Source organism: Lynx canadensis, chromosome F1 (assembly GCF_007474595.2).
Source record: "Lynx canadensis isolate LIC74 chromosome F1, mLynCan4.pri.v2, whole genome shotgun sequence".
In the NCBI taxonomy this organism is placed as follows: Eukaryota; Metazoa; Chordata; class Mammalia; order Carnivora; family Felidae; genus Lynx; species Lynx canadensis.
This window is the reverse complement of record NC_044319.2, coordinates 17,294,261-17,322,192: the sequence shown is the minus strand read 5'-3', so window position 1 is coordinate 17,322,192 and position 27,932 is coordinate 17,294,261. Positions and strand designations below refer to the sequence as shown.

General features: G+C 45.1%; 1 protein-coding gene across 2 annotated transcripts in view; it reads left to right on the top strand.

Moving 5' to 3' along the window:
• Nucleotides 1-27,932, top strand: part of TNR (tenascin R) — a 414,724-nt gene that overhangs the window by 185,394 nt on the left and 201,398 nt on the right. For both annotated transcript variants that reach the window (XM_030303382.1, XM_030303381.1), the window contains exon 2: nucleotides 26,369-26,466. The gene's annotated coding sequence lies outside the window, so the exon portion shown is untranslated. The remainder of the gene's footprint in view (nucleotides 1-26,368; nucleotides 26,467-27,932) is intronic.

Sequence of the window (27,932 nt, the reverse complement as noted above, 5' to 3'; positions counted from 1 at the left end):
CCCCTATGATGTGGTCTCGTTTGATATCTACTATGCCCTCTACTCTGTGGTTTCTTTGAACTTGCAGCACTTAGCATGATGCTTAACCCATACCAGGAACTCAGTAATAGTTGCTGAATTTAAAAGAATTAAATCAACACAGGAGGAGGATGGAACCGTGGCTGGCTAGTAAAGAGATCTGTGTTGTAGCCCTAGCTGTGCCTGCTGCCAGATGACCTTGGGGGTAGCTATCCACTCTGAGCCTCAGAATCTTCATTTATACAACAAGAAGTTTGAATAAGATGATCTCTAAGGTCCAACCAACTCTAACTCCCAATGGCCATATGATTCGACAGGCATGGGAATGGGAAAATCCTAGACTTCACTATGAAAGGAAAATTGTCATTACAAAGAGAGGCATCCTGAATACCAGCTCAGCCTTCCCAGAAATGAACGTGCTTGGGGTGGGGACTGGAGGAGTCATGGGGCCAGGAGCCTGTCCTCGGCAGGGTCAGCAGCCCCCATGGGCATGCACACAGCCTTGGCTGTCAAAGAATGCATAGCCCCACCTCTTAGCAAACACAGCTCTGCTTGAGAAGGCATACAGTAACTAGTCATGGGAGAAATAATTACCAAATTGCCTGAAATAATTATAGTTTCTAAACAAATAAAGCCCTATGGTATGTACCAATTCCTTCACACACACACACACACACACACACACACACACACACACACACATGATTACAAGAGATCTTTGCCTGAACTGTGAGGGTCACCAGCCTCAAAATATGCCTTGCTTTTAAAAAGTCTTAAGTGCAGACAGGGTATCTTTTTTTTTTTTTTTTTTTTTTTTTGAGATGTAGAATACCTTTTTGTTAATCCCTGAAGAGTACTCATAAGCATGTGTTTGTGCACACAGGCATACACCCGGAGTTTAAAGACAGGAGTACCACCTCTAAAATGGAAATTATAGCACAGCTAACTCTCTGAGCTCAGCCTACAGCATCAGATTTTGTTCAGCAGTGTGGAGCTTTGACTCCCCTCCCCACCAAGCAAAAGCAGAAGCTAATGCAGGGTAAGCATATGTAGTAGGCCTTTGAAGAACATTAAAAATGCCAGATCCCTGGGTGTTTGACCAGAGAGGAAATATGCCCATCTCCAGCCATCCAGTGAGAGAAAGAAGGTGGTCACTCCCTAGATATCTTTTATCTACACTTAGCTTCCTGAGATCCCTCATTTTGTGGGATGCCCAGGGTTTAAGATGATGCATTTGTTCTGCTCACAGAATGACAGTATTTCCGTTAGTATATTTTGGGTCTCCTTTCTTTCAGAAATGGTTGACTATTCCATATGTGTGTATGTGTGTGTGTGTGCATGTGTGGTGTGCATGTGCATGCATGCGTGTGTGCATGAACATGTACTGTATACGTGTGCACAAGCACATATGTGTATGCACGTATAGACGTGTGTGTGTGCACTAAGGTACTGAGATTATGTAAAATACAGACAAGCCAGCTGATAGAGTCATTCTTAGAGCCACTTCATGTGATTGTTGTATTTTTCTTTCTCTCTGAATCAAAAATGCTGCAGAACTGTGGAGCTGCTCTCGTCTTAATTACCGCAAAAATACTGCTAATTAGAAACAAGGGAAGAAGTGTTAGGGATTTGTCTCCAAATCAAAGACGGCACTATTTTCCAATGCATATTAAAAGACTTGAAAAGAGGCTAAGATGGTGTGGTAGATAGAGTTGTGAAGTGTGTTTAGGGCCCCAGTGGTAAAACGGCTAGAAGGGGAAATTAAATATCTGGGAGGAAATGTTCTCAGATGTTGGATTATGCCTGCGGCCATAACACCGGATGCTGTGATCCCATCTACCTCAAACACAAAATGGGATCAAGAGATCTCCAAGGAACCGGGGCGGGGGGGGGGGAATGTTGGTGGTTTGAATAGGGGCCCCTCTAACCACCTTAGCCCAGCAGGCATCAGCAGCAGAGGACACTAATGCAAATATTTTGAACGTATCATCTTCTTTCTGCCCCATGTTTCCCATCTCATTGTTTTCCCACCAGTTCTTTAGACTGAAATTGTTAAAATACGACAAGAAGCCCACTTTTTGGGTCTATTCCATGGAAGACTGAACTTCTAGATGAGCGGAGAGCCGAGGACAGAGCACACAATGTGAAGGTTGCCTGTGGTTTTGTTCAAGTGGCCTCCACGTGTGATCCAGGTTGTAGGCTGAGACACACGATGATGCTTTCCTTCATCCACGGAGACAAATCATGATTGATCTGATCACTCTCAGGGTTTCAAAGGCTTCAATTCTCAAAGCCAACAATTAAGTCTGGAGGCATGAGGAAAGGGTTAGGGATGAGAACCAAGCAGTGGCATGAGAGTAATTGAGGAACTGGAAAGAAGAAGGTAGGTGCCAGCATGGTGGAAAAACAAGGAAAATGAATAGAATGAGTCAATGTCCTAAAATTAGATGGCCCCAAAATAGACACCGTATCAGGAAGAGATAAATGACTTATTCCAAACTTATGCCTTACTTCCTTTTGCTTTAGATAGATGGCTTCAGTAGGTTCATAAAGTAGTCATTGGCTTGGAGTCTAGGCTGTGTGACTGTGGATAAGTCACCCAAACTTTCTGAATTCCAGATTCCTTGTCTGTATGTTATTCAAGTCCCTGACTACCTCACAGGTTGCTACAAGGATCAAACAAGGGAATGTGTGCACAGGGACTTTGTAAGTTGAATAGCACTATATGCATGGTAGGCATGATTGTGGGCTTTGCCACCCAAAACCAAGGGTTATCAGAGAGAACCAGGGGTATCTGCTCACATAAAAAACTTGGCTTTCAAGCCTTGATGAAGTCATCAGAAATAATCTTTTCCCACTGCCCACCTCAACCATGGAATAAGAGGAGAGCATTCTTATTGTCAACATGCTACATAAATTAAAGATTGTCTTCTATGGCCTCCTGATTGCTGACACAGAGTTTGAAAAATTCAAACAAAACTATAAGGCTCATCATGGAAAAAAACAATTCCCTGGCTCATCCCACCAAGCTCTGAAGGCTGTTCTTCAGAGGCAACCACTTTTAGCCATTTATTTTAGTATTTGCCTAAATAAATGTAGATCGTATATTTAGACCACTATTTCTTGAGGTTATTTTTTTTTCTTTCAAATTTGAGAAATCATATGTCAATTTTACTCCTGTGGAAGGTACAGATTTAGTTATTTTACAACCCTGGCTTCACTCCATCTACCCCCCCCCCAACACACACACACTCACTCACACACACAGGAATACTCACACATGCACACAGACATTTCCCCTCCCATCCTTCCAGTATAGTTGATCACAACCATTGTTTAAATCAATATTTAGTATTTACATTCTTCTGCCTTTGCAAATATTATTCACAACAAAGCAGTGTGGGATAAAGTGATCATGGCTGATCTCTCATATACCTTCTTCATTGTCCCTAGAGTTCAACATTTGATCATTTTATTTTCCTTTGTGATTAATTACAATTCTTAGTAAACTCTTCGACAGACCCATGAAAACATAAGAACAGCAAGGCACATCAAGCAAAATGTCACTTCTGTGTTTTCTTGGAGGGTCACCCCCCCCCCCAGAGACTTCAGTCTTCCTGCTGGTGGTGCTCTGGGAACTTCCTCCAAACCCCCTGTCTCCTGTACCCAGTGCCCTCCTATGTGGCACACTCCTTTGCTTGGTGGCATACATCCTTTTCCAGCTTCCTGAGAAGTGATGCCTCAGAAGTAATTTTTTAAGGCTGAGAACTTAGATATCTGGAGGTGCACTTATTCTTTCCTCACTCCTGATTGGTAGTGTGGGTATAAAACTGGAGATGGAAAATTACCTTCACTCAGAATTTGGAAAGAACTACTCTATGCCTTTTGAAAGCTGGCATTGCCCTGAAAAAGCCAATGCCATTCTGATTTCTGTTATTCTGCAGGTTTCTTTCCTTTTCCCTCTGGCAGCTTTTCAAAGAGATGGTAAGACCTTTTAATCCCTGATCTTAAATTTTATGATGGTATGCCTTGATGTGATTCTTATTTTCATTTATTTTTCTGGGCACATAGTTAGCCCATTCCTTCTGGAAAGTCATGTGTTCCAATAGAAGAAAATGTTATTATGTTTTTCTTTAATAATTTTCGCTCCTTGGTTTTCTTTGTTCTCTCTCTGACTCTTGTTAGTTGAAAGTTGGACCTCCAGGGATGAATCACCTAATTTTCTTATCTCTTCGTTCCTATTTTCTATCTTTGTATACTATTTTCTGGGAGATTGCCTCACTTTTATCTTCTACACATTCTGTCGATTTTTACATTTTTTTCTGTTATCTTAATCTTTACTATCCAAGAGATTTTTCTTGTTTTCTGAGGGTTCCTTTCTAAATAAAATCCTATTTCGTTGTTTCATGGATGAAATATTGCTTTCTCAAGTTTTTTTTCTGTTCCCTGAATTTTCTGTTCCATCTGATTCTCATTTCCTCATTTGTTTTGATCCCTTCTATACTAGAGCCCTTCCTCAAATGCCTGGTAATTCTTTTCTGTCTATTCACATCTTTTATTTTTTATTTTTTAGAGACAGAGAGAGAGAGAGAGAGAGAGAGCAGGTGGGGAAGAGGGGCAGAGGGAGAGAGAGAAAGAGAGAGACAGAGAATCCCAAGCAGGTTGTATGCTCAGCACAGATCCCAGAGCTGGGCTCGATCCCATGACCCTGGGATCATGACCTTAGCTGAAATCAGGAGTCAGATGCTCAACTGACTGAGCCATCCAGGCACCCCTATTCATATCTTAAATACCAAAGGGCCACTAGAAAGCTAATTAGATGCTGTATGCATATATATGCACGTAAGCACACACTCTGTGAGGGCAGGGTGCCTGCAGGACTATGGAGTAATTAGTAGGGTAATCACTTGCAGCCCAAGTCGCTTAATTAGGAGACATTTCAGTTCTTAAGAGACATTTTTTCCAGTCTCCTCCCCAGGGGGTGAGAGTAATACATGCCTAACTGAGAGGGCAAAGTAGAGGCAGGGCAGTCTCATGGTCCAGGATATATGTTTCACTCAATATCCCTGCTTTCATCTGCTCACAGCTGTGACTGGTGTCAAGCCCACAGGCCATCTGAGTCCGTGTCACCAGAGAGTGAGCTTCTTTCCTCCTGTAGAGGTGACGGGAGGAAAGCTATGTGACAGGGTGGGGGAGGGGAGGGTATCTAGGGGATGTAGCAGCAGCTCGTGCAACTTTCACCCAGTCTTCCTGTCCGCTGTGCCACCTGCACCCCAGTCTTGAGAGGCACCTGTGTATCTAGTTCCTGAGTCTTTCCTGAATCCCAACTTTTTGGCTTCTCCTTCTGTAGGTACTTTCTCTGCTCTTCTAAATTGGTGACCTATGTGCATCTGCTTCACATCTTTCAAAACCCTTCTCTGCTCTAAGTGTCTCCTTCATGGGTTTAAATCTCTGTGTCTTTTAAAGAGAGTATTCATTTTATTGCTGCGTAACAAATGACCACAAATGTAGCAACTAAAAACAACACAAAGTGAGATGATCATCTCACCATTTTTGGGGGGTTGGGAATCCAGAATGTTTTAATCAGCTCCTGGGCTCAGTATCTAATCAAAGGCCGAAATAGTGATGTTGGCCAGCTGCACCTTCATCTGGAAACAACTAGGAGGAGACCCACTTCTAAGCAACCTCAGGTTGTTGGCAGAATTCATTTCCTTGCAATTGTAGTACTGAGTTCCCCATTTTTTTGCTGATTGGTGACCAGTCTCGGGCCCTTGCCACGTGGCCTCCTCTACTTCAGCCACAGAAAATCTCATGTGCACTGATTCCTTCTCATGCCTCAGCAATGTCTCTGACTTGCCTCTATGCAATTAGCCAAAACAAATCTTTACTTTTCAAGGGCTCATGTGACTAGGACAGCCTCAGCTGTATTTCCCTATCTTAAGGTCAAGTGTGCCATATAATATACCTTGTTACAGGAATAAGACCTCATATTGACAACCCAGGGATTGTGCGGCGCATGTATACCCAGGGCTGGGAAATCTCAGGGGCCATCTTAGAATTCTGCCTAAGGGTGAGATGTTTTTTTTTTTTTTTGAAGGAGCAGAAACAACTGCATGTGGTTTAATCCCACATGTTAATTGGAAGCTCTCGTGCCCTCATTAACACATGTTACTGTTACAGGGCATGTGAGTTAACATCAGTGCTCCAGACATAACAGCAAACTTGACCTTCAGCTCGTCACATGTGGGTGCTGCTCTCTTTAGTTATGGCTCAGGAAGAATGAGTCTTCCTCCTCTCTCATCCAAATGAATGAGCTTTATGTGCCTAAGAATCCAAAGAAGACTTGAGTGGATTCCCACATTCCTCTCTGGAGAGCATAAGCCTATTAGGAGCCCACAGGCGTGTCTGGAGAGCTGTGGTTCTGATCTACTCTTAGCGGTCCAGACACACAGGTGAGGTCTCTGTTCTGGCACGTGCATGGAGGTTGTGTACCAGCAGTACCCAGCTGCACATAGATGTTACCAATAAGAGGTAGCACTTTGGCAAAGGGATGTGCCGATTTTTCTTGGGTTGGCAGATCCCAATGGTAGTGGTTGTATCCAGTGATGAATCACTAATTTCTAGAAACCTTGACTGGAACCTGAAGGGGAGATAAATGTGATTGGGGTGTTGCTCTGAGCATTCCTGAAGACAAATGACCAGTCATGACTAAAAGATGGTTTTACATTTTCTGAGTGTAATCAAGTGAGATGTAACCAATATTCCCGAGTTCATTAGCCTCATGTCTCCTAACCTTCACTGTCGGGTGTTCCCTCGTGGGAAAGCTCTCTGTAGATCTCAGATTTTTTTTAAATTAAATTTTAGCTTAGAGTAAAACCCGTGGGAGAGGCACTGGCAGGTAACCAGCCGGAGAAGGGGGCTAAAGGGAGGAAACGTTTGCACACAATATGGCCTTAGACTAAAAGGCCTGAGACTAAAAGACAGAGGTGGGGAAGCAGGAGTAAGCAGAAAGATTGGCAAGGGGCGAACAGGTTGATTTCCATATCTTTCTGATGTGGGTGCATTTCTCTCATTAGAGCCAACTGGACACCAGCAAACCAATGAAATGTGTTCAATACTGGAAAAAAGTCTCAGGGGAGCCTCTTCTTGCTGTTACTACAGGGAGTGGCAGTGAGACATATATTACTCTACACACATGAAGCCTTCATTCCGAGCAAGGGCCTCTGGGTTTACTTTTCAGAAAATCTACTTTATCCTGGGAAAAGAAAGGTAGGGAGACAGGGTTCTGAGACTATCTCCCAGAGAAGATATGAGATTCTTCCCTGCAGCAGGCTGTGCGACAGCCTATCTTCCCTGTGCTGACTTCATGGTCTGCCTGGTCCCCTGGGGACAGATGCTAAGAGCCTGGCTGTGGTCTTGCCTGGGTGGGATTTCAGTGGCTTCTCACCAGGCCTCTCTGCCTTGAGTCTTTGCCTACCAGCTCCACCTGTCACGCAGCCACATTTAGATTTCTAAAACCCAAACCCAAATATAATCACATTAGATTTTCCTACTTAAAGACCCTTGGTTAGACCTCAACTGTCTACAGAGCCAAGCCCAAGACTGAGTTTCTGATCATGATGTTCAGTGCTCTTTATACGACTTCAGCGGTGTCACTTTTGGTTGCCACTCTCCATACAGAGGCTGCACCTCTCCCGAAATCACTCTGTCCTGTCACACTTTGGTGCTTTTGCACATGCTGTCCCTTCTTCTGCCTAGAGCATTCTTCCTTTCCTTGTTTATGCGTCGGGAAGTGTGCTGCGTCCTTCAAGTACCAACCCCAATTTCACTTTTTATGAAGCCCTTACCTTACCACTGACTTCTACTTCATCTTTTCCACATAAAGGCACCCAGGGAGGAGCAGAGTGGGCTAGCTGCTAATTAAGGACAAGGCTAGATAGGCTCAAGATTGCCCGGAAGGCATTATGGACTCTCCCAAAGAGGGTGGCAACAGTCGAGAACAAAATAAATCCATGGACACATGCTTTTGACATGACTCAGATGGGGAGTGGCTGCTGGACGTGGAGGGCATTGGGGTAGGAGGTGCTGGGGTCAGAGATGCTCACAAGAGCCGTATCTGGTGGGTCAGGACTCTGCCAGGCAGATCTGCAGGAAGCAGGCCAGGCTACCTGGGAGACAGAAGTCCCAAGGCACAAAACACCAATGTTTGTGGCGTGTTTGTTTAGACAATAGTTGCTCTTAAATAGAGAGTCAGGGGAGGAGGTAGGGAGACAAAGTCAAGTGCAAAGGAAGGAAGAGGGAGAGGGACGAACACTTTGCGGAGCAGAACCAACAGTTCATTTCACTACAGCTCAGCAACAAGAATAAATGGAGGGAAGTCTTCAGACTTCCCAAGAGCCCAGGGGCATCCTTTCCAGTTCAGAGCACTGCCACACACGGAGGTGACACGGGGAGACCTGACAACTCACAACGCGTCCTGCAGACCCAATAGTGATGAAAGGCCACCCGCACTTTGAAATGCCTCCTAAAAGGCACCCCGAGCTTGGGTACTTAGATGTATGGTATCAGTTTAGATTTCTCCAACTTTGAACTCTGAAAAGCAACTCTGCCCTCGTGGTCTTTCTGCCTTTGGTCTAGGCTGGAGGGGAGTTCCACATCCCATCAGCTGTGTCCTGATCTTCACAGAGCATGAAAAAAAGGGGCATCTGTAAGATGAGAGATACTGACAACCTGCTTCTTGCTCAGTGGAATCTGTGCTGGTAGATTCTGTCTCTCTGTGTCCACTTTTCACTAGGCTTTTGTGCCACACCACACCTAACCTCACCCCGGAGTCAAAGTAGCCTCTTATGTGTGTCTTCCCATCATCCTGGGGAGCTCCTCCAGGAAAGGGCTGGGCCTTCCCCCTCAGAACCGCCAACCCCACATAGCACTTGGCACATAGTGAGTGAAGTGAGCCTGGTTCTCCCTCCTTTGCCTACCCTTTGATTCTTCTGTAGTCATTTTTATCTAGCTTTTTTCTGCTCCTTTTCTTTTTCATCTTTGCTTACCTCCCAATTCCAGCCAGACTGACAGAGGCTGAGGGGAGACTAAAAAAACCAAGCTGGTACCCCAGCTGGAAGGTTCAATGCCCACGACTTGCCAATTCCACTCTCGAAGAAACCAGAACCGTATCCTCCTTGGGCACTCCCTTTATACTCGTCTGCCACACCCCTCATTCAGGGCACCTATGACCCTCTCTCTGGCACATCATCTTCCCAGGTAGGGTTTATAGCTCAAAATCTTTCTTTACCTCTGGGAGAGGCAATATACCATGATTGTTAAGGACCTGCTCGCTGGAGCTGGTGGCCTTAGTTTGAATTCTGGCTCTGCCACTCATTAGCTGCGTGAACTTGGATGAGCTGATGACATTCTCCATACCTCAGTTTACTCAACTATATAATGCAAGTGATGATAAGGGTACTTACCTCATAGAGTTGCTTTGACGATTAAATTAATACATGCAAGGCAGTCAAAGCTGAACTGGGCACTTGGTGAGCGCTACATGAGCGTTTGCTGTTATTATTGTTAATGTTATGATACAGATATACCTATTTTCAGGCATTTAACCTCAATACTTAATCTTCAATCTCTCCATTTCCAGGAAAGCTTTCTCCTCAGTCTACAAACAGTTGCAAGTCTCTTTTCTCCTAAATAAAATTCCCTCCTACTCTATCTCCACCTTAAGCTGTTTCTCTCTCTCTCTCTCTCTCCTTGTTTGCAGTCAACACTATGAACGGAGAAATCTACCCTTACAATTTCCACCTTCTCACCTCCCATTCATGTCACCATCCATAGCAATCTGGCCTCAGCTTCCAGCATGCCATCAAAGCTGTTCCCCCTCAGATTACCAATAACTTCCCTATGGCCACATCTAATTACCTTGCTGTCCCTTGTGACCTTATTGACCACTTGCTTTTGCTTGAAGTGTTTCCTGTATTTCTGAGACGCTATTCTTTCCTGGTTGTAATCATCAGCTTTTGCTATGTCACACTAAAGTGATAACCGCCAATGTCGCTGGCTTACAACAATGAAGGTTTTCCTTCATGCTCATGTTCCACATCAGCTGAGGGGTGGACGTTGCTCTGCTCCTTGTATGTTCCTCATCTGGGGATCCGGGGTGAAGGAACAGAGGCTGTTCTGGCAGAATCACCCAGTGACTCCTAAGACTTCTTTTTGGATGTTGTGTGGATCCCCTGTGCTCATATTCCATTGGCCAGAGCAAGTCACATGGCCCGAGTCTGCTAATTAGAGATGAAGGAAGTGCACTCGTCCACTGGCAATGACCAGGGACATACACTGATCTTCCAGAAAAGATAGCTAATAATAGGAAACAATAATACCATCTACCACACTGATTCTCCCTCTGTCTTTCCAATAGCTTGTCCTTAGCCTCTTTCACTAGATCATGTTCATCCCCTCACTTTCTAAATTTCAGTATTCTCCAGAGATTCTGGCCCTACAGACCTTCTGTGGGTAATTCCACCCATGCTCTTAACCTCAATAAGTATCTATATTCTTATGACTTCCAAATTTCTAGCACAGATAATCACTGGGCATATTTAGTGGTCCCTTGAACTTAACATGTCCAAATTCAACTCACTTTCTTACCTTCCTTCTATCCCTTTATTCTCCATCATGACTAATGACAATGTTGTCAATCCAAATATGAAAGTCAGAAACCTGGGAAGGTTTCATTCTACCTCCCCCCCCCTCCATTCCATCCAATAAGCCAACTAGAATCCATTCTACCTTTAGGATAAATCCTTTGTCTCTTCCCCACTTTCTGTTTACTCTGATATCACCTGGCATTGGGCCTTTCCTATCCCCTGCTTGAATTTTGGTGATCACTTCTTCCCCAACCAGCCTGCCTGCTTCTGTTACTCTTCACTTGAATTCATCTCTGCACCGCAGCAAAAGATATCTCTCCCTCCTTTTCCCCGAAATCTGATCTTCTCTGCTTAAGAAACTTCAAAAGCTCTTCCATGAACCAGAAGTAAAATTCAGGCCCCATATTATAGCATCCGAGTCTCTTCACAACCAGGATTCTTCTAGTCTTTTTATCACCGTGTCTTGCTACTCACTATCTTGTACCCTCTGCTTTGTTTGTATTAGACTTCTCCTCAGTATCAGATGCCCCATGATACTACCATGGTTCTCAGCTCCATATATTTACTCACACTATTCCCTCCATGCAAATGCTTGTCTCATTGTCTTTGTTGGCTGAACTCTTATGACCCTTCAAAATCTAGTCGTAGCACCTTTCATAAAACCTTCCCCAGGGGCGCCTGGGTGGCGCAGTCGGTTAAGCGTCCGACTTCAGCCAGGTCACGATCTCGCGGTCCGTGAGTTCGAGCCCCGCGTCGGGCTCTGGGCTGATGGCTCAGAGCCTGGAGCCTGTTTCCGATTCTGTGTCTCCCTCTCTCTCTGCCCCTCCCCCGTTCATGCTCTGTCTCTCTCTGTCCCAAAAATAAATAAACGTTGAAAAAAAAAAATTTAAAATAAATAAATAAATAAATAAATAAAACCTTCCCCAACGTTGCTCATTCCCTTTACCCTTACTCTACAATAGACAACCGCAACCTTTGTTTTAACATTAATCACATCACGTGATCATTCACTTGTCTTTCTCTTCTTTAGGGATTAGGAGTTCCCCAGAGCAGAGACTGAGTTATCGTCATCTTCAAAATGGCTCATGAACTAGAGGAGTACATATACATTAGATACTCAGTCAGTGTTGGTTAAGGGAATAAATAACAAATAAAAGGTACACTCCAGTCTATGTCACATGAACGCAATAGGCATACTTTTCCAGTTATTGCTTTCACTCTCTGGCTGCTTGCTGGCTCTAGGAGACATGATCTTCCTGCTACGTTGGAGGACTAACTTCTTGCCTTCATGTTGAAGTAGTCTCTGCAGCCTCAAGAGCCTAAACCTGATAGTTCTAGCCTTGTAGGAATCCTTAGCAAATCTCCTTCTTCTCGAGCCTGTCTCTCAACCAACAAGGGTCCTCTGCAGCTATACTCCCTGCTCTCAGCTTTCCTTAAAAGTGCCCTGCTGGCTGACTTAGGCCCTCTTCAGACTCTCCCCTGGAGCCCTCTACTCTTGGATTACACCATCACTCTTGCCACCTCTGGGTTTTCTCACTGTGTCCTTTCCTCTCCATCTCTGCCAACACTGGCTATATGCTTTGCCCCAAAATAAGAATGTGGGGTCTCTTGTCCAAACATTAGTACATTACTAAAAATTTCAAAATGGCAACAGCAAAGCGGTAAGCCAAGCCTTCTGAGTATGTTACCGTATGAGCACATGGTTCTCTACCTGTGAAGTTGGCCTTCAGCTCTGTCTCTCACTTCCAGGATGAAGGCACATATGGGGCTGTGGGGGCAGGGTCGAGGATTGGGTGGGAGGAGTGGTGTTAAAGTAGGCATGTATCAGTTCTTTGGGAAAATGAGTTAGCCAGGGTAAAGAGAGGATGCATTTTTGCCTGATGAGGACGAAAGCATTGGAGAGAATTTGGTAGAATAAGTTAAATCTGATTAAGGCTTTTATTGCAGATGGAAAAGGGAGTTTAAAAATTTGTGTACGTAGAGGCTTCTGGGTGGCTCAGTCGGTTAAGCGTACAACTTCAGCTCAGGTCATGATCTCATGGGTTATGAATTTGACCCCCGTGTTGGGCTCTGTATTGACAGCTCAGATTCTGTGTATCCCTCTCTCTCTGCCCCTCCCCCACTTGCTCTCTGTCTCTCAAAAAAAATTGCGTGTGTGTGTGTGTGTGTGTGTGTGTGTTATATAGATGGTTAATATATATGAGTTTTTGGTAAGTAAAGGGTTTTGACCAATGCCACATAGAAGTTATTTTAAAAGTAAGAATAAGCTGTCTCATTAGAAGCATTTTGTAATTATGAAGAAATTGCTTGCCATCATTTGCATCAAATCAGCAGATGTAAAATGACGCTAATTCCATGGCTTGGGGGTGTGGGCATTTATCCCCTATCAGGGCTCTGTCGGAATGGCAAAAGGAGAGGCCACAGGCTGAGTGGGGTTTGAGAGCTCATTTAATTCCATCCTCCATTCATTCCACTAAACACATTTATTGAGCACTCATTTCATGCCAGTGACTCAGACTCAGAGGTTTCCGCACAGTGAGGGGTAGTGAGAGATCAGATCCGGCCCCAGAGCCGGAGATGGGCTAAGCGTATCTAATACCAGACAGCCTCCTCTACCCCCGAACCTACTGTAAATTCAGAGGGAAATAGCCTCATTTATAGAGTTCTTAAAAAAAAAAAACAGTGAAATAAAACGTATGCTTACAAATAAAATACCAGTGGGGGTGGCACAGAGTGCCCTGGTGGAGACAGAGCTGGGAAAGGGAGGGCCTGGGTTGGGAGTTGGGAGAATTCTTTTACCACTTCTGGTCTTTCCCTTTCCCCTTCCTCCAACCTTAACTAATTAATGCAAATGAGCGGGTCTCCCAAGCTGTGCACCACGCTGCTGCCACTTATCACAGTCTTGCTCTTGCTCTAATGCTGGGAGAGCCTTTCCGGGGCGCCTTGCATTTACAGAGCACCTCCCGAGTCACGACCATTATGTCATTTTGATCCCCAGTTTGGTAGATAGTTGAACCATATGCAATCGCCATTTCTGTAGGTCAGATATAGCCAAATGTCAGCAATTTCTTATACTGTTCAATCTAACGGTGGTGGTGCTATTATCCTCATCATTCTTTTCTCAGAGGATGATAAGGAAGGTTAGAGAAGCTGTACCCATCTCACAGAGCCAGGCCTGGGGTTTGGATCCCAAGCCGAACTGGTACTCGGATTCACGCCCTTTCTGACGTTTGGCGCCCCGTTGGCGTTATATCGCAAATCAGCCCTGTGCAGCCACTCACACGCAGGTTGGGAGTCTCGTCTCGTGTTAATGTGCTTTAACTGTCTTTTTTTCAGCCCTAGATTCAGTGATGGTTCTCTGTACAAACTCATTCATTTTTAATCAGTTGACTGTAATGATTTGTTACAAATGATCTTTAATTCTCAGCTGCGGTTAATCAGTACTGAAAAGCACTTTTCCTGTTATTTTATTTGGATAGGACTCTTAGTGAACTACTTGCCTGCCATTACTTAATCACTTGTTTGTTTTGCCTCTGCACACAGTTTCGAGCAGCGTACGTCAGTGTGCAATGTGGGCATTCGCCCTCGTTCTCCAAGCCGTGGTAGGTGCAGGGAGCCGGGGCGGGGAACATGGAGGGTTGTGCTGACATCTGATGCTAACTGACCTCCTTCTGCAGGTCAAGCACAGAGCCAGGCGCTGAGGATAAGACAGCTTATACATAGGCAACTGCAACACAACTTGAAAGGTTGTTATGAGAGCACGTGGTGTAGGGGAGAGGGAGCGGAGGTGAGGGCACTTAACTTGTCCCTGGAGGGTCAGGAAGTCTTCTTGGAGAAGCCAAATCCTGGACAATCAGTATTAAGCAGGCAGATGGAACGTTTCTAGGCAGATGGAACAGCAGATGCAAAGGCCCAGACAGCAGGAGAAAGGGAACTGAGACCGAACAAGCCTGGAGTGCAGAAAGGAGGCAGGGGAAACCAGCAGAGAGCGGGTTCAGGCTAGTGAGAAGGACCGGGTCATGCAGGGCCTTAGTCACATCTGATACCTTGAAAGGGAAAAAAGCTGAGATTTACTTTAGAAAAAGCCTGGAAGTGGCATGGAGAATGACTGGAAGGGGCTGAGAGAGGGGCAGGAAGCCCAGAGAGGAGGAGGAGGTGGAAGGACAGGCAGGAGATGCTGGGGCCTGAGCCCAGTGAGTATCTGCAGGATGGTGAGGAGCAGGTGTCCCGGAGTGCAGGCTGGCCTGGAAAGGAGGTTGGGGATGGAGGCAGGGCACAGAAGAGGAATGTCTAGTTTCATTCTTCCAGGGCCAGGCCGGGGCACTTGTTTGCTCTCCGAGAGACCAAACTCTCCAGCTGCAGGCCAGGGTTACCTGTAGGCGGGAGCGGGCGGCCACAGCAGGGAGAGCCCAGATCTCAGCTCTTCCTGAGCCACCAGCTCTCTTGAGGCCCTGAGGTCCGCCTTGTGTCATTTTCCGGTGGTGCTGACCAATGAAGGGAAATTGAAAATTTCCCCTCACCACCCCCAGGTTCTGGTATTTCTGGGCCCCCTGGGAGTCCAGCATGACTACTGTAAGATTTGAGTCAAACCCTGGAGCAGAATGATTCTAGAAGGTACTCTTCAGAATCACTTTGTCCGGAGATGTGATCAGTGATGCTTCAGGACGTCAAGCCCTGTGCTCGGTGGCAGGGAGAAGTGAAGCCTGCCCAGGACTTCTTCCACAGCCTGTCTGTGGCAGGACCCACAATTCCAGAGTTCAGGGGCCACATGGATCTTCTCTTAGCAGAATGGTGCTTGCCACGGTGGTGAGGGAGGGCCTGACTGACGAGGGCATCAGCATAGTAATACAAAAGCAAAGATAAAAAACCAGACTGTACCTGCTCCCTCCTCTACATTTGAGACCCATTTACCTTTTTTTTTTTAATCCAAGCACAGAAAGTGTGAAGCAGATTTAATTTGTCTCCATTATCTCCATTTCTGATTGGCCTTGCCATACTCCTTTTATCCTTTTGATGTCTGCCATGGAGGTCATTAAGTATCCCTTTTCTCTTGGAGTCCCAGACCAAAAGCTAAGGAGACTAATTCATGCTATAGTGTGAGTGACTTGCGCTTTGGTTTAAAATGCAAATATCTATGGAAAGGGCAAGTCGTAAGACAAAGGTATAAATCTAATGGTAGAAAATTGAATTTCAGCACAGGAACTTGGAGGGTTTTGTGAAGAATCTCCAATCATACTGTATAAACAACTGCCTGGCCTAAGGATGGGGCTTCTTGGTTCTGACCCATCCCCAGAAGGTTTCTTTAGAATGTCAATGATACAGATCAGAAGGATCTGTGTTTCTCTGCAACCTCACTGTGAGAAATGGATTTCAAATAGACTCAGGATTCACCAGGTATCTCCACAACTGGCTCTGTCTGCATTCAATGCTCTTTCCCATTTCTGATCCTTGGCACTGCACTTCTATCTTTATATCTTAAATTTTTTTAACATTTATTCATGTTTGAGAGACAGAGTGTGAGGGAGGGAGGGGCAGAGAGAGAGGAAGACACAGAAATCCGCAGCAGGCTCCAGGCTCTGAGCTGTCAGCACAGAGCCTGACGCGGGGCTCGAACTCGTGGACTGTGCAATCATGACCCGAGCTGAAGTCAGATGCTTAACCGACTGAGCCACCTAGGCATGCTTGGCACTCCTGTCTTTATCCAGCCCCTCTCTGCTGTGAGTTCTCTCAGGTTCCATGATCAGTGTTCCAGGGTGCTTTGTTCATACCTCCATTAAAGTCTTGACACAGAAGCCCCATGAATAGATCCTTCCATACACATGACTGTGTCTTCTCCATGGACTGTGTGGTCTTCTTTCTCAAGGGCCAGAATTATTTCTTATTCATTTCTTTCTCTCCTGTGATTTTAGTTATGGCAGATACTAAGTGATCAGTACGTGTTTTTGGTTTTTGTTGTTCTTTTTTGGTGTTGGTTTTCTTTTCTTTCTCTGGAGAGGGGCGCAAACAGATGATTGCAATGTGGAAAGCAGAGTGGGATTTTGTTTGGGAGCATACCTCCAGAATTTCTCAAGGCTGTGCTGTCATATTGACCTGGCCGTTCCTGGGGCCATTAGATGAACAAGCCACTATCTGTGCCTTCAAGGAATTTATAGTGTCAGTTCAAACGTAGATGTAAGAAAGCAAAAACACTGAAAGCATGGTTTTCCTCTTAGCCCAATAGAGAAGCTACATTAACGGGGGTGGTCCTGACTTCCCTCTTACTCTTGGAAATATTTGGAAATGTATATATAGTAGTCAAGACGTGTGTGCAGTGGTCAAAATGTTTGGACATATGTGTATGGTGGCCAAAATGCCAACGTAGGGTGAATCGAGGTGAGATTTGAAGATCAGTTTGCAATACTGTGGACAGTATCTTCCAAAGAAGAATCAACTCTCCCAAAATGGCAATAGTGTAATCTATAAAGCACAAGGCTAGACAACCTTGGATCATACCAGGACACTAAGAATTCAAGGTTTTAGACCAAATTGTAATTTCTGAACACTTAGAACAATTAAAGAAAGCAAGCCTTCATTTTCCAGGACCTTCTTCATGTTAACCCACTGTCAATACGCACTTGCACTGGATTGAACCCCCCTTTCCACACCTTGCACAGGTCATGCTAAGACAGATTCCTCTCAAGCCACTGTAGCCCCAGGGACATTGGCCCGGTAGTCACACTGCAATTGGCCACGCTCTCTGTTCCAATCCTGTACTTCCCCTTCCCATTTCCCACAAGGCCAGCATCTGAACAGAGCAAGTTTGAACACCCCAGCCCTAGTTGTGGCCCCATGGGCCGCATTTGCCTTGTCCTGGCCTTGTACCCAACTTCCTGGTCTGGTCCTACATGCACTAAGCTCTTGACCTCTGGCTCTGCCTCCCCTATTTACCCTGGCTCAGATATCCTAAATATTTTCTACTTCTCCAGATTTTGATCTTGGACATTCTCACCTAAAAATGAGTCATCCCACTCGAAATGACAGTGGTGCCTCCACTGAATTTATACAAGATCATTGGTTTAATCCATTTCCTGTTTGACCAGGGGACTCCCCACCTGCTCTTCCAGAAGCAGGCCCCAGGAGAGGGCCCTGGTCTGAGAAGTGCCTGAACTGACCCTGACAAGAGAGGAGGACACAGGTGCTGTGTCTTCGGCCTAGTGTTCTAGTCTTGTGTCCTCCAAGCTCACTTTGACTGATGGGGAAGCAGCAGAACATTGGCTCACACCCCAACGGAAACCAGAGGAGAGACCTTTCTCAATTGCTTGGGAAGTTGACCTTGTGTCACTCTAGCAATTGATCCACCCTAAATTGTGGATCCAATGATATGTAACAAGTTAAAACTGAACTTGTCCCAAGAAGACAGGAAATGCTGGGCCAGTTGTAAAGTTGTGCCCCCTGGGTCAGGTGCTTTGAGGGGAAATTGACTATCTTTGAGGAAGACCAGAGAGCTGCCATCAGAGAAAATATACTCAGCCTCTGGCCCTGAGGGTCACACTTTCGCCAGCCAAGTACTGGGTTAGCCAATTACCTGCCCCAGGAGTCATTTAAAGGAGAGAAGAAATAGTGCCCTCTGTCCATACCCGGGCAAGGCAGAGCTCTATATCAGATGAAGAAAGGGCCAGGGCTCACCTTAGATCCATAGCTTTCTCTTTCCCTTTTTGGACTCATTTTCAGCTTCTTTCACTAAGGAGAGCACACATCCTTAGGCAGGAAATTACCCTGGTGATTGATGTCTAGTAAATGCAATTAGACCCCAGTTTAGTGCTCTCCAAGGGGTGCCCTTCAGTGTGGTGTTCGGAGTTTGGTGATCACTTAACAACCATGCACCCGAGGCCTCCTGGTTATGAAGCGTTTGTCTGTGTCAGGCTTTGACCACCAGAACCTCCCACTCTCTTTAGACGGAGGGAGGCTGTGGGCAAAGAGATAAGAATGGCAGATGGGACAGGAAGATGGCAGAGAGGATGCTGGGAGGGAGACATTCAGAATAAAAACAGCCCGGTTGGCCAAAAAGACATGATGACTCCCAAGGGAAGGCCAGAACATAAGCTGGGGACCGGTGGGGTGTGGGGACGCCTTCCATGGCTGAAGTTCTATAATATTTGCTAGTCAACTTAGTGCTTGAAATGTAATCCTTTAATTCTACTGCCTTGGGGGCTTTGGAGGGATAGATAAAGAAAACTGGCCCAGATGCCCATCCTTGAGGTATTTGCATTGTAGTTGGAAAGGTCAAACACACCCCATCAAACGTCCAGGCCACAAACTCCCATCGGGCTTGGCCACACGCAAGCCCATGGAGTAGCATGCGCAGTATTGACCCATCTGTGGAGCAAAGAGAAGGACAAAGGAGGCCATCTGCATTCCTCTTCAGCCAGGGCCAGTTAACCCTTTTCATGTCATGGCCCTTTTTGGCCTGGTGATGCATGTGAACCCCTTCTCAGAATAATGGTATAAGTGTAGAAAACAAAATCTGTAAGATTACAGAGGAAACCGCATTTTTATCGAAATGCAGTTATCAAAATACTAAAAAACCAAATTTTGCTGTATGGTAATATATATGCTTCTTTATTAACACAGTAAATAACAAGATTTGCTGGCAGCTCTAATAAGTACTGTAATTTTGAAATAGTAATAAGCTTAAACAATATTTCAACATATCTGCAGCAACTGTAATGACATATAAAAATATCTGTGATTTCTATTGGTGACAGAATTACAGCTACTGCTCAGACTATTATGACTTGTTGCCCACATTTAAAATTAGAGGGACTTCTAAATTTTTGTTAGAGGTCGGTGAAAAGGCAGATATAACTTTTTTTCCATATGCATTCATGAACTCTCTGTGGACCGCATGCTAAGAACCATTGGTGTAAGACTTGGTACAATAAGTTACAACCGTACTTTCTAAAGTTTTAAAAATCACACTCATTTTCACATTGTTAAAGCGAAATACAAGCATGATAGAAATGTTAAGAAATTTAGATTAAGTGGGAAAAGACAAAGAAAATTAAAAAAAGAAAAACAAGCACATGACTCAGAGAGAACCACGGCTAACAGTTTGATTTTTAAGACACGGAGCTCATTGCTAATCCTTTTTTCATGCACCAAATCTACTCCACTTAGGGTTATTAGATTGCAGTGTCGCTCAGAAGGATGTCAAAGAACAACGGATGCTCAGTGAAAAAGCAACTCAAAGCACCGTGAATGTAGACTGGAAGCTACATGAAGCCTAGTCGTAGAAAAGGAACCTTGCTCTTTACAGCACAGCCACCCACAGGCAGGGCAAAGCGCTAGGCAACAGAGCAAGGGAGATCCAGCAATCCAGAGGACACGCTGGAGTCTTCCAGCCCCACGAATAGGAGCTATCCCCCTCCTGTTCGTCAGGATGAATTATCTTAAGTTGGAACTGTGCATTGTTAATATCTGAAATTACCCACTTGGTGGGAGATACTGACTGTGCTCCAAACCTGTCAGGTGCTTAGATCAGATCCTTGATACGTGTTGGCAGAGCGGGAGGTCTCATCCAAAGAATCCACTGCAGAATAACGATAATGAGGTAGCAGGTACCTAGGAGGTGTTGCGCGATCTATACAGACATCCAGGCACATGTGGGCAGAGAGGGACCATTTTGCTGCCCCGAGTGATCCCCTGTGGCAATACTGTGCAGCTGTCTCTGAGGTGAAAGGTAGTCTGATACATATTCGGCTGTCCCCGGTTACCTCTGGAAGACTAAAGCCTTGGAATGGCTTGTCTGGTCCCTCTTAAACAGCATCCACAGAGGATCCCCTGTGGGCGAGTTCAGAATAGAGCAGAAGCCAAGCCCCAGCTTACTTTCCCCGAGTCTTCCAAGCAGTGGCCAAGTTCTGGGCTCTTGACTTGCCACGCTTCCCGTATGAATGTGAGGTTGTGAAGCCAGTAACCACCAGCCTGGGGCCTCACCACACCTCCTAGAAAGAAGACTGGGGCCAACATCACTATAGCCACATTGGGAAAGTGCCTCCCTTCCCTTCTCCAGCTCAGACCTTATAGCAATATCTTTTTCTGACCTCCAAACAGAGACCTTGCCTGGGGGGGGGGGGTGCGGAGGAGGAGGAGGGTGTTAATGAAATACTGCAGGCATAGTCATCAAAATGTGACTGTGAGCTTTCTTAGAGGGACCTTGCAACCCCCAGGTGGCAGGCCCTGCTTCCTCTGAGCCTAGCTAAAGATCACACCCTAGGATAACAGGCCAGCCAAACTCCTGAGTGCAAGGCAGCTCCAAATTTCAAAATGTTTTTAATAAAACAATGTGGAAAGGGCAGACTGCTCATTTTGATTCTCCCCACTGGGTCATTCAATTAAAGCTGAAATTCTGGGGAAACGTGAACCACCCTGACCATATTTTCCATTAGTAATAATGATAAAAGATAATTATTGAGCCTGTCTGTCAGATATTCCAGACACCCGCACCTTCACTTAATTAATTGCTAATTAAGATATGAAAGAGGCGGTGTCTCTCACACATCCTGACTTTATTAAGCCTCAGCAAATCTTCCTCGGGGAAAACAAACCTAAACCACCAAGGCTTGGGTTTGGGAAAACACAGACGGAAGGGGGTGAGGCAGGGAGGAAGGTCAACTCTGAATTGCCATCATTTATCATTCTGATGATGCACCATGATCCTGAGAGGCAAGAGTGAGGGAGAAAGAGAGAGAAGCAAACAAGGTTTGCATTCCTACCTTCTGCTATACACTGAGCTAGGTGAGCTTTTCACTTATATTATCTGAGTTAATCCTCACAGCAATCCTATAAAGAGGTATTATGATCCCCATTTTACAGATTAGAAAAGGTACTCTTGGCAGGATTCAGTAAATATCTTTCCCAAAAATATGTAATTGGTAAGAGCTGGAATTTGAGTCAAATTCCACACTCTTCCATTTATTGTTCCATGGAGGTACAAGAAACAGAGATTTTTTTTTTTTTTTACCAGTTCTTTACCATTACCGATAAAAGCAGAAAAGCATCGTGGTAGCTAGCCTTCAAGATGACCTCCAATGACCCCTTGCTTTTTAGTATTCATACCCTTGTATTGTCTCCTCCCACATTAAATAGAACTAACCATGTAACCAATAGGATATTGTAGAAAGGATAAGGTGGGTCATAAAAGATGTGGTTGCTTTCCCCTGGCTCTCCCTTGGGTCACTCAGGGGAAAGCCAACCATGCTGTGAGGATACTCAAGCAGCCCAGCAGAGGGCCACATGGGGACGCCTCCTGCAACAACCAGTACCATCCAAGTGAGCCCTCATGGAACCAGAGTCTCCCAACTTAGCAGGTCTTCAGCCTGCTGAAGGATTACAGCCTTCACTGACATCTTACCTGAAACTTCATGAGACTTTGAACCTGAACCACAGATAAACCACTTCTGACCCACAGAACCATGAGATAAAAATGCTTATTGTTTTAATCCAGTGAATTTGGGGGGTAATCATTATACAGCAATAGATAATGAATTCATGAACTCTTCATATCCTGCTGAATTCCAATGTCTTGCCAATACCAATGGGTAGGATTAGAAATCCTTCTAAGAAAAATTCAATGTATATGCCTGAAGATAAGAGCCCCAAATAATAGTCATTTAAGGTCCCTTGTGAGTTTAGGAGCTGACTATGGGTCAGATCACCAAAAGTTGCCTCAATTTTCCATTTTCTCATCAAGATGACTAAGTACAATTTGTTGGCCATTGTACTGAAAATCTGATCCATTTTTAGCAACCAACAGTTATAAGAGGAAAAATGTGAATTGACAAGAATTTAGCACATTGGGTAGTCTTGTCTAGAACTGATAAGCACCCTTGCAATCACGTGGCTATTTCTGGGACATCTCCGGCAATTTGCAATCAACAAACTCAAACCACCCAAGTATGAGGGTTTACACTGAATGTCAAAATGAACTATTTCTTTGGAGTCCGAAAGCTCCTCAGGTTTTGATCGCTACGTCGCACCCGGCCTGGCAGTGTTCTTCTTCTGCCCGTGATCTGCCTAAGCCAGAGGGGAAATCGACACAGGGCTTTGGAGAAAATCTGTGTTTGCGATCAACAGACATCTAAGGTTGCACTCCTCAGACCACCCAATTCCTCAGATCCTGCCCAGGCAAGCAGGGACAGAGGGCCCAACCAACAAAGCCCCTCGGATTTCTGGACTCACATTCAGTTGAAGAGGGGTCAGCATTTGATGTGGAGAGAAAATAAAGTGCACATTTTTCTGGACATATTTCATAGGAAAGTTTTTTTTTTTTTCCTCCAAAGATGAGCTGTTACAAGCTGACCCCAGAAAATAGCTATCAAAGGAATGTTGGCCATAAAGAGCAGGAGTGCAGGTAGATGAGTGGGTTGAGAGAATGAACAGAAAGAACACAGCAATTTTCTGAAGTTGCTGGGGAGTCAGGTCACCATGCTCCTTAGCTTTGTGTGAGTCTCCTGTGGTTCCATTTCCTCTCTCCCTCCGTCCCCCCTGCAGTGTGCCAGCTGAAAGGATTTGGGAGCAAGAGCCCTGCGCTCGGTATTTATCCAACAGCTTTGCCTCGGAACTTGTTACCACGGAATACTTGTTCATGTTGTGACCCACTGACGTCACTTTCTGTTATAGGAATCTTTCGCCTCGTCACCGGTTATATGAGAACCTACCCTGAGATGGCGCATTTGTGTGATCTCTTTAGGGCTAGATGGCTTGTTAAGTCAAATGGGTCTATTAGTGAGGTAGTGCACATTATATCACAAGGGCTGGTATATCAGGTTCAATATGAGCTTCTCTGACATAGCGAGTATGGTCGTGGCTTCAAAAAGACCAGTGCACACTTGTTTGAATTCACTGTGGTCATTGCTCAGCCCACAGTTTGAAGCTTATTTAGGAAAAAATAAAAGTAGTTAAAAAAAATATCAACATATGTACAAGCTGGTTAAATGGAAGGAGCACAGGACTAGAACACAGGGGTCCCTAGGCTAGTTCTAATCTCCCCAGTAACTCTGTGTGTTTGGTGCCTCCCTCCATGAGTGGACTTCTCCTCCTGTAACTGCCAGCCTGGGGTCTCTCTCCCCCAGGGCAGGACTCCATCAGGGCAGAGGCTGTGTCCTCTTCTTGTATCCCAGTGCCTGGCACAGACCTGGTTACTCAGAAGGCTCTTAGCGACTGGTTGTTGCCAATGACCAAAACACCGAATCAGAGCATCTATCCGTAGTCACATATGAATGTATGTGGTTATATGAGCATGGAGGAAAGGACCGAAGTCTGCATTCAACCTGGGAGCTGAGGATAATACGATGGTGCAGGAGGGAGAGGAGGTGGAGAGAGGCAAGAAATAGAGAGAAAAAAAGTAAGGACATGGCACTAAAAAGCCTTGATGTGTAATACGATCTTTTTTGTGAAAGTATGTGTATGTATGTGTGAGTAAATTAAGGAAAAAATGATGATGCTCATATGTTAAGTCAAAACAAGTTGCAGAGAATTTTGGCTAAAAACTATAAACAAAAACATCATATATCTGTGTCTATATGCCTGATTGGGTTTAAATGAGCATGAAGGAGGGTGTGGGTGAGGGGTGCTGTGAGGCACTTCCCCACAGCAGCACTCAGCCCCCACCCAGGTGCTGGGAGTGTTGGTAGCTCACAGCTCACAGCTGGGGTCCCGTCCAGGAGTCACCTTCAGCCAGAGGAAGCTGCTTTGCCCAGTGTCTCCTCGGGGGCAGCCAAGGACAGGTGGGGTCCAAAGGCCTGTCCCTTCTCAATGCAGGGTGGCTCCAGAACTCCCTCTGGCCAATCCTGCTCCCTGTCCTCCCTGATGAGAGTATGCCCCAGTGAACCTTCAGTGCACATAACCTACTGCGTCTGTTTTCCTAGAATGGGACTTGTGATGGTGTGGAAAGATACATAACTGGTCTATCAGGATGTTACATCAAGGGGCTGAGGTTGGGGGGGGGGGCGGTGATTAGCTTTTTCTGTATAAATCTTTGCATTGATTTACCTGATACAATTAACACATATCCCTTTTCTAATTTTGAGAATATCAAACAAAGAAATGTAAAATGTAGTCAACAAATATGTTACTTAAATGAGTGAATGACTCTGCTCATACCTCATTGGAGAAATAGGTAATAAAATAGCACATCGAAGGAACTGATTTTCAATCAAGGAACCTGAAGGGGATTTTGCTAACATGTTTGATGACTTTTGACTTAGTTGGTTCAAAAGAGATTGGGCCAGCTTTCTACAAGTGAAGTCACCACCCTGCAGGGTGAGGAATAAAAGGGCCAATAGGTAAAAGCAAAAAGAAGAGGGAGTTTCAATTCCATGGAAGAAGAAATTTTCAAATATCAGAGTTATCTGCCAGAAAAAAAAAATGGGCTGCAAATTTGGGTAGCCACTGTCCAAATTACAGTGACCAGAGGAAGCGTAATTATTCCATTTGGTGAGCTGTCGGGTTAGAACCGGAGGGGGGACACCTGGCATTTATATGTCACTTCCAACACTTACCCACACTGGACACTGGCAGGACTGCTGATGAACACTCTCCTTCCCAATGATGCAGCCTCAGAATCTTTCCCAACCCCACACTCCAAGCAGCCACTGCTGATACACTGGGGGAAGGATTCCCCAGAGATGAAATCTATTTGCCCTTCCAGAACTAAATGATCTTTCCACTTCTTCTAGTTCTAAGGTTCCATGGGGTCTTCGAGGGAAGGCTAATTTATTCAGGAAGAACTTAGTCGAGCAAGCCTACACCCCAGCCAATGGCTTGCTCCTTCCTCCCTCCAATTTGCTAATTGATTTTTTTGCAAATACAGTTGAGATCCCTAAGGCTCCATGTCCCCTTTGGAGAAAGCCCAGAGGATTTGTGGGAAGCAAGCCCACAAAGGCATAATCATCCGGTAATGGACGGGTGGCGATGGTCCCTGGGAATTGTGTACAGGGGAGAACTGGCCCAAGTCCTGCGTGGGAGCCAGGCTTACACAGGTTGACAAATTACTGACATGGAAGCTCCCCACTTGCAGTAGGTGTCACCGCTTCTGTGGGGGGAGGGTTCTAACCTGCCAGGATTATCCTTTGTTACGCATTCATTTCCTCCATGAGTATTTGGTGAACTTCTCTGTGCTGCACTGTGCTTGGGACAAGAACCAAAGCAGTGAGAGGGACAGAGAGTCCAGAGTGAGAATAGCGCAGATGAAGAGGCTGACGACAAGTGGTGACTTTTTGAATATGGGAATGCCTGAGTGCTGCTCACATTAAGGACAGAAGAGGGGCTCCGGTTTAGGGGCAACGGGCGGCTTCCTGGAGGAATTGCCAAGCATCTGTCATAATCAGATCACCTCTCTATGTTACTGTGGCCACCTGCAAAACCTCAGAATAGATTTGTCACCTAAAACACATTTCTGGATTTATAATCGTTCTGTAGAACTGTTTCTTAAATATTTACCACTTCATTGTAAAGCTATGAGAATGAACGAAAGAAAATTAATAAAATAAACACAACTCTCCAGAGAGGAAACAAAAGAACTTCTTGTTTTCTTTGCTTTAGACATCCCCCTGGTGTACCTCCACGTTTATTGAAAAAGAGATATGGCGGCTGGGATGGAAAGGGAAACTGAGATTCCTTATTTTGAAACCATCAACGCACTTCTTCCCTCCCTATTCCTGTTTCAGGTGGACGTTTGCTGCACGTGCACAGAGGCCAGGTCTCTTGGAGTTGGGATTGAAGAGCGTGTGGGGAAGAGAGAACATCGAAGACACCGTCACTAAAGGTACCATTTCTGTGAAACTTTTCCCATCCATCACTGCAATGGCCAGTTCCAGGCTTTGACTTGTGACTGCATATTCCCAGGGACTGAGACTCTTTGCCACTGCAACAACGGCCTAGGGGACAGCCTCCCTGAAATGAGGTGCTCAAGAGCATTAGCTCCCCTGGGCTTCCTGCCGTCTCAGAAAAAAACTGGGGAAACCGGGCACCAAGGTTTTGGCTTTTCATAAAATATTTCTGAAATGCATTTCATGATGTGGTTGGTAATAAAAGTGTATTACTGCTCTCAGTCCCTCCAAGACTAGGCTTGATTCCCAGCCCAGCCATGCCTGCACTGGGCCTGCAGGAATCGGTGCTAAATTATTCACCAGCCCGACTAAAATTTCTGGAGTTCCAAAACCTCTAATAAAGTATTATGAAAAAATATCCATCTCTTTATCTCTATCCATAACCATTTATATGGCTAGAGGAAAAACCTGTCGTTTTATTTCTTTTAATTTAAAAGCTTTCCTAATTCCTTTTTCACACCACATATATATGTCTAAAGAATTTTCAGGTTGAAATAATAACCTTCTAAAAAATGGTCCATGGGCGAAGGCTCTTGGGATTCAGAGTTGACAGGCACAGTGAATATTTTGCTCCCTTAATAACTTTTGCTGGCTCTCAAACTTGACATGCCGAACTGGGAACTTCTCAACTAGGTATGACCCTTATTTTATTGTAGGAAACAATGATAATATACCCACCAGCCTTCTCTCTATGTGTTTATATGGTTGCTAAAATTTGTTCTGGAAAAATTAATTTCCAACCTCAGATCCATAAGGTGCCATTATCTGTCATGGCATTCTGCAGCATGGCATTCTGAAGCCCCAAGTTTGAATCAATCCAGACCAGCCCCAGCAATACCCTGCCTCACTTGGGGACATTGGCTACAAAGTACCCCAGGCTGTTTAACATACCTTTGAACACAGAAACTTATGAGACATTAGCACATGAAGCTGGCTATCAGCCATTCACACTTTATTTTTTAAAAAGTTTTTAAATGTTTTTATATTTATTTTTGAGAGAGAGAGAGAGAAACACAAAGTATGAGCAGGGGAGGGGCGGAGAGAGAGGGAGACACAGAATCCGAAGCGGGTTCCAGGTTCTCAGCTGTCAGCACAGAGCCTGACGCACGGCTCGAACTGTGAATGGTGAGATCATGACCTGAGCCGAAGTTGGACTCTCAACCAACTGAGCCACCCAGGCACCCCTAGCCAGTCACACTTTAGAGAAAATTGGTTAATTTGGTGTTTTGAAGGTAACAGCTGGTTGAGATCAAGCTCTCTGCAACCAAGCAGAGCCGAAACAGGGTGGACCATCTGGGCGGCAACTAAGGGTAGCTGTTGCGAGAAAGTCATAGGAAATGTATTAAGATGAAGACATTTGAACTTACTAGAACTCTACTGAGAGAAGATATTGTGTAGCTGA